The sequence below is a fragment of the Octopus bimaculoides genome, chromosome 18, assembly GCF_046866305.1.
Source record: "Octopus bimaculoides isolate indiv1 chromosome 18, ASM4686630v1, whole genome shotgun sequence".
Lineage (NCBI taxonomy): Eukaryota > Metazoa > Mollusca > Cephalopoda > Octopoda > Octopodidae > Octopus > Octopus bimaculoides.
The window spans coordinates 18,530,668-18,544,083 of NC_142945.1; the positions used below are offsets into that span (position 1 = coordinate 18,530,668).

Below are 13,416 nucleotides of genomic sequence, written 5' to 3' on the forward strand. Positions count from 1 at the left end.
TTTGAAGTGTGTAGTTGCAACCAAGAGACCGTATAACACAGCAGTGCACATTTTCGTATGTTTTCATCCGATACAAGCCTTACAAAGAATGTACTATCCACCTCCCTTCTAGTACAACCAAATTAGACCTTATTGATCTCTTCCTACAGACAATTCCTACACACACACACACATGTTAACACAAATGCATGTGTGTGTGTGTGTGTGTGTGTGTGTGTGCAAGCGCGTGTATACACACAAACAAAGACAACAATGCCAATGTACACAAGCATGTAACAGACACTGACAGGAGAGGAAAGCCAGCGTATAAGAGCAAGCAGAAGTTCAGTTGGCATCAGGCATGGGAACCAGCTGTTAGAACATAAATGCATTATGTGTGTGCAGTCACTTTTTACTGCTAGCATTCTGTTCAGACAACAACACAACTGCAGCAGGCTCTAACTGTCATGCTCTCTCTCTCTCCTTCTCTCCTCTCTCTCTCCTTCTCTCTCTCTCACTCTCTCACTCTTTCTTGTGCAGCCAGACTGTCAGCCAGTCACTCAGTCAGTCACTTAAGTGATGACAAGTGTATCTTTGGATAGCGGTCTAGACAACCATGGGATAGTACGGTTCTTGCACCATCGGACTTTAGGCTGTGACTGACACTGAAAAAATTCCAGTGGAATTACCGATTTTTCTTTCTTTTTTTTTTTTTTACAAATTTCTTGGGTAATTTACAGCCCTGCACCAGAGACAGAAAGAATGATGGAAAGGGAGAAGACAAGCGAGTTGCTGAAGAGGACAGTAATGGCAAATACATGTGAGTATCATCTTCTTAAACAAAAAGGATGAATGAAGTTGCGTTCAGCGTGCGTGTGGCAAATAGTAGTACAACTGTTTCTCTGTGATATATGTACATCATATTGGCATGCGGATGTTGAGTAGGAGGTACCAGAGGCTGGGAGAGAAGAATAGGAAGTAAGAAAGAAAGAAAGAAAGAGGGAAGGCAAGAAAGAAAGAAAAAAAGAAAGAAGGGAAGAGAGTGAAATGTGAAGACATCAAAAGATGTTTCTCAGTGCAATATCGGAGAGTTTCCCTTAGTATAATGCTCACCAGTCAGTAGTAGGTTCAAACTGTCCTAAGTTTAAGTTTTAAGAATTGACTCAACAATGAGAAATAATCCCAACACAAAACACTTTTATTCTGCATTGAATCTTAGATTTAAACTTGTATATTTGGCACTTTATACAAACAATTCTATCTCAGTCCTCATGCTTATTTTTCTGTTTTGCATGACAATGTCTTCCAAAAAGAAAATATATATATATATATATATATATATGTATTTCATACTATAAATACAAAATAAGACTATCTGTATCTTTGATTTTCAAGAATTTTATAATAATAATAATAATGATGATGATGATGACGATGATGATGATGATGATGATTATGATGATAATAATAATAATTATAATAATAATAAGGGTTGAAAAAAATTTCTCTGGAATTATAAATACTTAGTCTAGTATGCTTTGGTTGTTTACAATAACAATAAAAAATAAATCGTTAGTAAATAACAAAAAGCAGTTTGGATAGTGATTTGGTATGATGGGGTAGCATGATGAGGAAGATCAAGATGATGATGAGATTATAGTGAGCATGATGTGACAGGGATGATGTTGTTGTTACTGTTGCTGTTGTTGTTGTTGTTTAGCTCTCATATCGGATTTGATTGAGCAGACCTAAGTTCAAATACGTCCAAGCCACGACCATGCTGCTTCTGTTTAAGGTATGATAAACAATATTACCTTGGATACACCATCTCCTTTCATTTTAAGATGGCAGAGTTACAATTCAAGGAAGATTTTGCTACTATTTCTAGCAGGTCAAACAACAACCTAAAATCCCTCTCTTTAGATTGTCAATGATGATGTGGATGATGATGGTGATGGTGGTGGTGGCGGTGCTTGTAAATGATTCTAAAAGTCTGTGAGAATCACCTATAAAGCATTTTAAGTTTAAAGTTTGAATTTATACCCACCACTCATCACATACACACGTGCATGCACGCACGCACACACACACAATCTTCTTACCAGTCGCTTTTTCCTTCCCGGAGCGACAAAATGTAGCTTCATAGAATGAATACCATAGTAAAGCTGAAGATATTTTATAAGAACTCAAGAATGCCACTGATGGCTATGTCAATAAACTGTCAGCTTAGGCAGCTGAAGTGTCCACCTGCACGAAAACAATTCTCAAATGCCCCAGTTTAACTAGCTATAGACAAGTACCAAGGATTGGTACATTTTCTTTCCATCGATGTTGGACCAAATGTAGCATTGACAAGTGGGTTTTGTCAGCTTGCAGCACTGATTTCAAATCCTATTATAAGTTTAATTAACTTGGAAAGCAAAGGGCTCTGTTAGTTGGCTAGCTGACTTGCTTGAGATATATTAAATAAAGATAGAATGAGTTATATGACTTAGAGTATTTTTGTGGGGAGCCTTATAGTATGTCATTTGATGTCTGTATCAAATTTACAGGAATGAAATAAAATAAACTCTAAATAACAACTAAGAACTACCTGAGTCTAGTTTCTTTATTTTTGTAGGAATAAATTCATTCTTCATCAAAACTATATTATTTAAAACACGACGATAATATCAAAGGAAATGAAAGAACATTTTGAAAAGATGAGGGTATAACAGCCTTTCTTTCTTTAACTACTCTTTATTTATATTAATTAAAAGTACTGTCAACTGAAAATAAGATTTTGAAAATATCAATCAGTTAATCAATATTATCACCTTCATCACCAACAGTATAAAGAATTATAAGAGTTTTATGCTAGTTATTCTATGCTTTCAGTGGGATTTATGTACAAAGTCACATATATGAAAATATATAATCAACTCTTATTTTGAATTTAAATATGAGATGCATTCCAGAAGTTTTAAGGCATTTTTAGGAGAGGCAGTTATAGCTGTCTTAGGTTATTATACTAAAATTACAATAATCTAAAATAGTTATAACTGCCTCTCCTATAAGAAAATCTCAAAACTTCTGGAATACATTTCATGTTTTTTTTTTTGCATCATCATCATTTAACATCCAACTTCCATGCTGACAGGAACTGGCAAGGCCGGGGTCTGCACCAGATTCCACAGTCTGTTTTGTCTTGGTTTCTACGGCTGGATGTTCTTCTTAATACCAGCCACTACACAGAGTGTACTGGGTGCTTTATACACGGTATCATCAACAATGCTTCTTATGTGGCACCAGCACCCACAAAAGAAATGAAATAATATTGCACAAAATAAATTTCTAATAAGTGTAACTCTTTCTTATAATTAATTTTGTTTTAAAAAAAATCTTCATGTGCCCACTTTTGCTCATTTCTAATTTTGTATGTTTCAAATTAGAACTGGATAAGTATACAAATTTGCACAGTAACAAGCAACAAGATGTTTTTAGAGCTGACCATCTGCCCAAACAATATCTATTGCTGGCTCAGGTGTTAGAATGTTGAGATCACAATCATGAGGTAGTGAGTTCGATTCCTGGACCTGGTTCCGTGTTGTGTTCTTGATCAAAACACTTTATTTCATGTTACTCCAGTTCATTCAGTTGTAGAAATGAGTTGTGATGTCACTGGTGCCAAGCAATACCGACCTTTGCTTTTCCCTTAGATAAGATCAGTGGTGTGGAGAGGGGAGGCTGGTATGCATGGGTGATTGCTGGTCTTCCATTGACAACCTTGCCCAGACATGTGCCTTGGCAGGGAACTTTCTAGGTGCAATCCCATGGTCATCTATGACCAAAGGGGGTCTTTACCCCTTTTTACCTACTTCAGAATTGCATAAACTCATAAGGAAAATGAAACCAGTGATTCTTGCCACATAAAATTACCACACTATAACAAACCCATGAGTTTTATTGCTTTACTAACTTAACCTCACATTTTACTATCATACACTAATCTATCTCCTATATTACACTCACATCAACAAAATCTCATACTACTACACAATACACTAGCATTACAACATTGTACCATACAAGTCAGGTGCCGTACCCTATACCAGGGGTTTTCAAACTGTGGTCCCCGGACCACAGGGGGTCCGGAAGGACAAGACAGGGGGTCCGTGGACAGCAAATACTTTTTATGGGCAATTTGATTTTTTATGTTTTTTAATCGAAATCTTTTAATTGACAATAAACCTATTTCTTAAATACTGTTAAATAAATAAATGTAAAAATATATGTTATTTTAAGCAAATATTTATGTATAAATTTCATAAGCGTTTATAAGCGGGTCCCTAAGGTAAAGCCTGAAATATAAAGGGGTCCGCAAGTCAAAAAGTTTGAAAACCCCTGCCCTATACCATACCAACACATAAAAAAAACTGCCTCCACATGGACTCTCAAACTACTAAGAAAAACAGCAACTGCCTTAGAAAAGAACACACTGGATAATGTTATCAGGCATGCATTGTGGATGGGGAAAAAAAAAGCAAGATGGTCATAGTTGGAATGGCTTTCATCACAGGTTTGCCTGATCAGTACTTCTCTGACTGCAACAACACTACCACACATCATGCCAACATCACAACCTTACTTCACACAGTTTCAAAACATCCCAATGCTAATATACAGGAGCATACAACACATCAACATGCTCCCACAATATACTGCCATACAACACAACATTCCCTCACACCACACTGTCATACAACACAATAACACTGTTCCACACCACACTCTCTCACATCACACTTTGAGACAACACACCGACACTCCATTATATAAGTTTTAGCTTGATATTCTTATTAGATCGTTATCAATGGTGACATCATTATTTAATGTCCACTTTTCTATGCTTGCAATGGGTTCAGTGAGTTTGAGACAAATTATCTATAGCTGGATGCCCTTCCTGTTGCTAACCCCCAGCTGTTTCCAAGCAAGGTGACATTTTCCCATAGCCAAACATGGTCTTGCAGAATATTGGAAATGAATGACACTGCTTATATGACAGTGATACTCATTTACAACTATCACACAATGTCAAGACAAGGACACACAAACACATATACATATGCATACATGTGTGTGTGTGTGTGTGTGTGTGTGTGTGATGATTTGATAAGTAGTGCTGATTTTTACAATTCTATAAACAATAATAATATTTATAAGCTTAAAGCTTATAAATGATCATTTATAAACTAAAGATAGTTTCCATTGAGGGTTTATACATCCCAATATTAGACTATTTTCTTTAGTCAATACACAGTGATCACTTATAAGCTCTAAACTTATAAATATTATATATATATATATATATATATATATATATATATATATATATGGTGGTTGTCTACTCCTTACACAGAGTTTGACCACCTCCTGCACCTACACCTTAACCCTTTCATGGCATCTGATGTGACTTTTTAAACCAGACAATGTTCTGAAAAAACACCCACACAGATTGCACCTCTGATTTGAACTACCAATACCTGAAGGTAAGTTCTGCTCATTGTGGATCTTAACGTGTCTTTTAAGACCCCCCCCCCATTGGATTTGCAAGCCTTCTGGCATACACCACATTCAAACATATGCACAGACATATAGTCAGAATAGTTGGTTGAAGTTTGTTTTCCATGGGTTTGCAGGTGAGATTTGAGGCCAGCCAAAGACAGGAATGGTCTGTCGCAGACTGTACACACAAAAAGGTCCTTGTCATTCACCTCGATCTTTACATTCTTCCTTAAATATCTTTTGAGTCTTGCTAGCGTTATCCTGGCCTCTTCAAATGCTTTCATTCCATTCCACATATATATACGTATGCATGTATGTATGTAATGGACTTCCTTTAGTATTAACAAGGCTTTATTCAGCCCAGGGCTATAGTAGAAGACACTTGCTCAAGGTGCCACACAGCAAGACTGAAGCTAGAACCATGTGACTGGGAAGCAAACTTCTTACCACACTCACAAAATGTAATGTGCAGGGGAGGGATAAAGATGATTGAATCAACCTCGAGTATATTACTTGTTGATATTTGATCAACTTCAAACCAATAAGGGACCCTCTATCTACAAGTGCAACCTGTGAGAAACTGAAACCAAATCATCCTTTAAATTTGAGATGATTATAGTTTGAAAGCTTTTGGTCATAGGTCTACTTAACTAGGTCTGATCTGAGGCGAAACAACAATGATGATGACAACAATGACCACCACCACCACCACTACCATTTCTTTTTTCTACTACTACTACTACTACTACTACTACTACTACTGCTGTTGCTGCTACTGCTGCTGCTTCTACCCCCAGAGGAATGAAAGACAAAGTGAACGCTGAGTGACATGACATGATGGGACATAACTACACAATGCCGACACCTAACCATTTCTGTCCTTCCATTAATACATATTACATTTTAATATAATTATTATTACATTAATAATGTTAAACATATTATTACAACAAATTACAAAGAACATTGGAGGGCAGAGCTGATAAAGCAACAAATTAAATGCTTCATAGGCTATAATTTGATAAATCCTGAATTCAATCCTGCTGGGGTCAACTATTCCTTTCATTGTTCCTACCAGTTGATAAAATAAGTATCAGTATTGTATTGGACAGTAAAGATTGATTAAATCATCTACAGCAAACACCAAAATCGTTGGCTTTGTACCAAATGTAGAAATCATTGTAATAACATAGTGCTTTTTCCTTCTTGTTTTGTCTTTATATTCTTCAGTTGAAGTCATAATTAGCACAGATGATTTTATAAATGAAGATGTTGGTTTGGAACTACTGGAATAATTGGCACTTAACCTTAGTTAATTTATAATGCTGAAATAACCGTTTAACCCTTTGTTGAACCAATTGTTAGATAATTTTTCCCTGAGTCATATCAACTATAAATTGAGGGTTCTAAGCTCTTTCATATGCATTATATGATATTACAGGATACTGTAAAGAATATGGTAATGTTAAAACCTGATGTCTGCACAGATTGTGTAAATTCTTTACATAGCACAGCGACTGATAAACGGAATTTTCCCAAATCATAAGGCTCAGTAAAAGGGACACTTATCTTTGGTTTTGACGGCATTAATTACATGAGAAGCAAAAATCTCTTCATCAGGTAGGATGGCATTCATGCATTATAAATGATACACATTAAAAAAAAAAAAAAAAATCCATAATAATTTTATACCAGAATTTTCATTTATTCATGTTCCAAATACTAGCTTAATGATGAATAAGTTATATTATTAATTTTTTTTTTAATTCTTGATTATTTTCAAAATTAACAAAATTAACCAAAACATAGCCAGGGTATTTCAATTAAGACTATAGACACTATGGAGTTGATAGAGTGCTAGTGACAGGATACAGACTACTGACCTCCAGGCTAGTTGTCTCCATCTTATTGACTTGAACATCCAAGCTCTCTATAAATAAAATTAAGACTCCAGCTTTTATCCACACCAACATTTGGCTACCATGACTACTAGGGATAACTGAAGGGAAAAGAAAAAAAAAAATTTGAAGTATTTCTATCTTTTACTTGTTTCAAACTGTGGCCATGCTGGGGCATCAATTTGAAGAATTTTTAGTCGAATGAATTGACCCCAGTACTTTTTGTTTTTTAAAGCAAGGTACTCATTCTATCGGTCTCTTTTTCTGAAATGCTAAGTTATGGGGGTTGTAAATAGACCAATACTGGTTGTCAAGTGGGGGTGGGAGACAAACGCACGCACGCACACACACACACACACACACACACACACACACACACACATATATATACGGTGATCTTTCAGTTTTTGTCTACAAAATCCACTCATAAGCTTTGGTTGGCCCCCAAAGTTATAGTAGAAGACACTTCCCCAAGGTGCCATGCAGTGGTACTGAACCCAGAACCATGTGGTTGGGAATAAAAGGCATGAATGTGACTTCATTTTCTCTCCAGCTTATAGTTGCAGCCTTATATACAAGGGAACAATTAAAAAATATTCAAATGTAAGATTAAACATGGCAGGGATTTTTCTCAGGTTTTTCTCTCAAGCTAGTGAGCTAAGATAATCTTGTCCATATCTATAATCTATAAAGCTAATGCTAACAAGGAAGCCATGGTCAACCGATGTGCTAGAAATAGCAGCTAAAACTCTCAACTCACATTCTATCAATGTAATGCTTGATAAGCAAAAAAGCTTACAAGCGGATTTGGGAGACAAAAAATCTTGCGAGTGGATTTGTCAGACATAAAAATGAGATGGTCACAACTGGAATGCCATTGATCACAGGTCTGCTCAATTAGGACAAACCCAGGCTATAAACAACAACATGGTCAGCTAGTTATCCCATATTTTGAGGTGCATATGAAGTAAATATTGCACTGGTTAGGATCCTTGACTGTTGCAGAAAGCTTTTTCCCTTCCTCCACAGATGGGACCACTATGGCTTACATCCACAAAGTATATATCTTGCACAGTAGCTACTTCAAATCACATGGGTTCAGTTGTTTAACCCTTTAGCATTATTCTATCATATATAATGCTTATTGATTCACATTGTTTTTAATTAATCATACATTACTTCGTAGCTCTGAGATTTCAATGGTGTGATTATACAGTCGATAGCTTCCGCTATCTGGGCGACCAAGTTAGTAGTGGGGGTGGGTGCGCTGAAAGTGTAGCTGCTAGAATAAGAATAGCCTGGGCAAAGTTTAGAGAGCTCTTACCCCTGCTGGCGACAAAGGGACTCTCACTCAGAGTAAAAGGCAGACTGTATGACGCATGCGTACGAACAACCATGCTACATGGCAGTGAAACATGGGCTGTAACTGCTGAGGACATACGTAAGCTCGCAAGGAATGAAGCCAGTATGCTCCGTTGGATGTGTAATGTCAATGTGAATACCCGTCAGAGTGTAAGTATCTTGAGAGAAAAGCTGAACATTAGAAGCATCAGTTGTGGCGTGCAAGAGAGACGATTGCGCTGGTATGGACATGTGGTGAGAATGGAGGAGGATAGCTGCGTGAAAAAGTGCCACACCCTAACAGTTGAGGGAACCCGTGGAAGAGGTAGGCCCAGGAAGACCTGGGCTGAGGTGGTGAGGCAAGACCTTCGTACATTGGGCCTCACCGAGGCGATGACTACGGACCGAGACCTTTGGAAATGGGCTGTGCGTGAGAAGACCCGGCAAGCCAAGTAAGATCGTTGCCAGTGCCCCTGGACTGGTTCTTGTGCGGGTGGCACATGAGATGCACCATTTTGAGCGTGGCCGTTGCCAGTACCGCCTGACTGGCTCCTGTAGGATTTTCGAGCGAGATCGTTGCCAGTGCCCCTGGACTGGCTTGTGCGGGTGGCACATAAAAGACACCATTTCGAGCGTGGCCGTTTTCGTGCGGGTGACACGTAAAAGCACCCACTACACTCTCTGAGTGGTTGGCGTTAGGAAGGGCATCCAGCTGTAGAAACTCTGCCAAATCAGACTGGAGCCTGGTGTTGCCATCCGGTTTCACCAGTCCTCAGTCAAATCGTCCAACCCATGCTAGCATGGAAAGCGGACGTTAAACGATGATGATGATTGTAGGGTAGGTGTGATAGGCTGGATCTATCTAGTTTAATCATAAAGTAGGTAGAATGTTTGGGCTGGATATGGTGGGTTTAAATGTTAAAGAGTTAAAACAAAACATATTTCTCACAAAATGGTGCTGATGATAGGATACAAACTGTGAATTTCTTAGCTGGTTGATATATGATTCAGTTATATATGCATCCATCCCACCTTACACTCATCAAAACCAATTTCTAATAGGTGGTAGTGGTAGTGATGGGGAAGTTGCATGAAAATGGCAGTCATCAAAGCCAATAGAATACCTAATTTATCCTGATGTTCTAAGTTCAAGACGCACTGAGATGAACTTTGCCTTTCATCCTCTCAGAATTGATTTAAAACACCAATCCATCACCCTGGATTGGTAGAACTTTGAGTGCATCAGACAGAATTCTTTGCAGTCTCTGTTCTAATACCAGGTTGTATTGACCTCACTTTCCCTTGGACAGAATTAATGGCATGGAGTTCTTTGTGTCCACTGGCGGTTCTTTGTGTCCAAAGATAGCAAGGAAGAAAGAGATTGCCTATATACAGAGTTGTGGCTGCAACATACCAGTACCATCCAGTACCTGTCAATTTTGTCTCTTCTCCATTAGTGCAGGGATTTTTTTCCTGCCCGTACTTAGTGGTTTTAAAGTGAGTCAGCTCACACAATCCAATCCCACTCCTCAGACTTGGAAGTCTGACCACAGTGACTCAGTGGGTTCAGACGGCTGCAATGACCAGCAAACTGTAGGTTCTTTACTGGAATGGCCTCTACCTAGGAGAATTGCCTTACGGAGTTGGAGATCTCCACCTACCTGGAATTACCAGAAGGGTGTGGAAAAGAGCACTAGACTGCCTGAAGGACTTCACTCCTTGATATGCTGTCAAGGTTGTCCCACATAGCCTTTTCCTTTCCCAAAGCACTCACAAGGAAGTGAGGGTTTGTGCTTGCAGTTTCTTCTATAAAATGCTAATTAATCCATAGCTGGGACCCTGATGGGTGCTGCTACTCTGGGTCAAAGTAGACCTGGGAACAATAATGGCTCAGGGTTAGTTTCACACTCTTCAAAACCCTGAAACTTGCAAACAAGGGCCCCACTACCGGTTGCAGTTTAAAGTTACACCCAGGACATTATGGGTAGCAGCTAGTCTTCTTCACAATACTATGCTTAGATCTGTGGCCAGGCAAGTGACTGTTCAGATGCTAAAATCCATAGTCAGCTATGACTATGATTAGAAGAGTCCTAAAGAACTTCTAAAATGTGAGAACTTACAGTTTCTATTTCAGTTCCTCTTACAGCAAAAGCTACAAGCAATAAAAATCAGCATTTTACTCAAAGGAAGATTTGAATCTCATCTACATAAATACTATGGAAACCAAAGATAATTGCTCTTGGAATACTGGAATCAAAAAGAGTAATGAGTTCTGAAAATAAACAACTAATAAAAAACAAAATAAATATCTACAGTAAGAGTTTGAATTCATGAAAATGAAAATGAAGCATATCCTCTTTCTACCTTTTATGGATCTGCAAGAGATATTTGATACTCCAATTCCTCTCAACACAGTAGTAAACCTCAACTATCTCTTACAGAATGAACTCATTACCATTAAGATCGCCACTATCCTCATCTTACAACAGTTATACTTGAATTCCAGATTGTTGTTGGTCTTGTTTCTCGTGTGAGTGACGTGTAAAATGTACTTGTGCTGGTGACATGTAAAAAGCACCTGTGCCAGTGACTGCAAAAGGAACCTGTGCCAGTGATATGTAAACGGCACCCATGCAAGCGACATGTAAAAGTCACCCATGTCAGTGATGTGTAAAAGAAGCCCATGCCAGTAACATGTTAAAGACACACAGTACACTCTATGGAGTGGTTTGCATTAGGAAGGGCATCCAACCATAAAAACCAAGCTAAAACAGACTGGAACCTGGTACAGCTCTCCAGCTTACCAATTTCAGTCAACCCATCTAACTCATGCCAGCATGAGAAACAGATGCTAAATGATGATGACGATGATAATGTGGCCAGCAATGATTATAAAATCCTATATAATTCATTTTCTGCATGTAGGCACAAGCATAACTATGTGGCTAAGAAGTTTGCTTCCTGACTACATGCTTCCAGTTTCAGTCCCACTGCATGGAACCTTGTGCAAGAGTCTTCTACTATAGATGTGTGGACTGACCAAAACCTTGACACTGGATTTGACGGAAAGGAAATAAAAGAAGCCCATTGTATATATGTATGTGAGTTAATGACTCCATGTCTTTACATCAAATGATAGTTGAAAACAAATGTCACTGTCATACAGATGACATCCTTCATTTCTAATCTTCTATGCAAACATGTCTGGCCATGGGAAATATTACCGTACTTGGAAATAGGTGAGGGTTGGTGATAGGAAGGGCATCTGGCCAGAGAAAATCTGTCCCAGCATATTCCACCTGGACCATGAAGGATGGAAAAGTGTACATTAAAATGACGATGATGGTGATGATAATGATGAAATACATTCAATTGCAATATTTGTTTGTTCAGAATATTTATCTCGTCTCTGATGAGTTATTGATACAATGTGTTAATCAGTATTATCTCTTATTGTCTTTAGCCGATATTCTTGAGCTTAGCTAGACACAATTAAAGCTCAGGTTAAAGATAATACATGTTCAGATCCAGACAATTAAAATTGAATACACATTTCAATTACTGACAAAATATGTTCAACATAACACTGAAATGTTATGAAAACTAAACAGATGCAGACATGAATGTGTGCTTAAGAAGCTCACTTTGCAACCAGTTTCAGGTTCAGTCCCACTGCATGGTATTTTAGGCAGGTGTCTTTTACTACAGCCCCAAGCCAAGCAAAGCCTTGTAAATGAATTTGGAAGATGGAAACTGTGTGATCAGCTTGAAAAATTGTTAAGATATAAAGATATAATATTAAGAACAATTTGGATGCTAAAGGGGTAGTGTAAAGTTGTAATGTTATCTTAGAAGTGTCATACAAGCAGTGCCTTTTGTTTCCAATCTTCCATGAGAACATATCTGGTCATGGGGAAATATCACTTGATTTGGAAATAAAGGGGTGGGTTGGTGACAGGAAGAACATCCAGCCATAAAAAAAAACCTACCTCAATTAATTCTGTCTGGCCCATGCAAGCGTGGAAAAGTGGACATCAAATCGATGACAATGACAATAAATGATGGCTACAGTGGTGGTGGTGGTGGGGACTTTTTAAAGTCTTGTACTTATTCTATTGATCTCTTTTGCTGCACCACTAAATTACAATTATTTATGGGATGACCCAATATATATACATACATACACACACATATATACACACACATGCACATAAATGTTGAATGATTAAAATGAGTACTCAATACTGCATTGGTGGATAGAATTTCTTTATTTGTGTATTAAGGCTACCATTGGTTTCATGTTAAGAAAAATATCTTAATATCTTAACAATTATTCTGTCTAAAGTAATGCTTAATCATTCACATTGTTTTATTTTAATCATGCATTATCTCATAGCTTTAAGATTTCAATGACATGATTGCGTATTTTTAGAATTTTTAGGTAGGTGTGAAAGGCCAGATCTAGCTGGTTTGAACACAAAACATGTAGAATATTTGGGCTGGATATGGGTGGTTTAAATACTAAAGGGTTAAGGAGTGGAACATACAATTTCCTGTAATTCAGACTGCCCCATGGTCCCAGCAGACAGAATGGAAAAGGTGCTGCCCTGGAGGAAGGCAAGGGAAATGTGCTGGGACAGCCACTCTAACTCAT

The 13,416-nt window shown here is 37.9% G+C and overlaps 2 protein-coding genes across 4 annotated transcripts in view; one reads left to right on the top strand and one right to left on the bottom strand.

Annotated features, from left to right (window-relative positions):
- LOC106878905 (centrosomal protein of 78 kDa) overlaps window positions 1–13,416 on the bottom strand; it is a 244,217-nt gene that overhangs the window by 105,256 nt on the left and 125,545 nt on the right. The gene's annotated exons all lie outside the window — the stretch shown is intronic.
- LOC106878906 (ribose-5-phosphate isomerase) overlaps window positions 285–13,416 on the top strand; it is a 206,431-nt gene continuing 193,299 nt past the window's right edge. Inside the window, exon 1 of one of the 2 annotated variants that reach the window (XM_052974489.2) lies at window positions 285–799. The gene's annotated coding sequence lies outside the window, so the exon portion shown is untranslated. The remainder of the gene's footprint in view (window positions 800–13,416) is intronic. The other variant, XM_089365889.1, reaches the window with a different exon arrangement.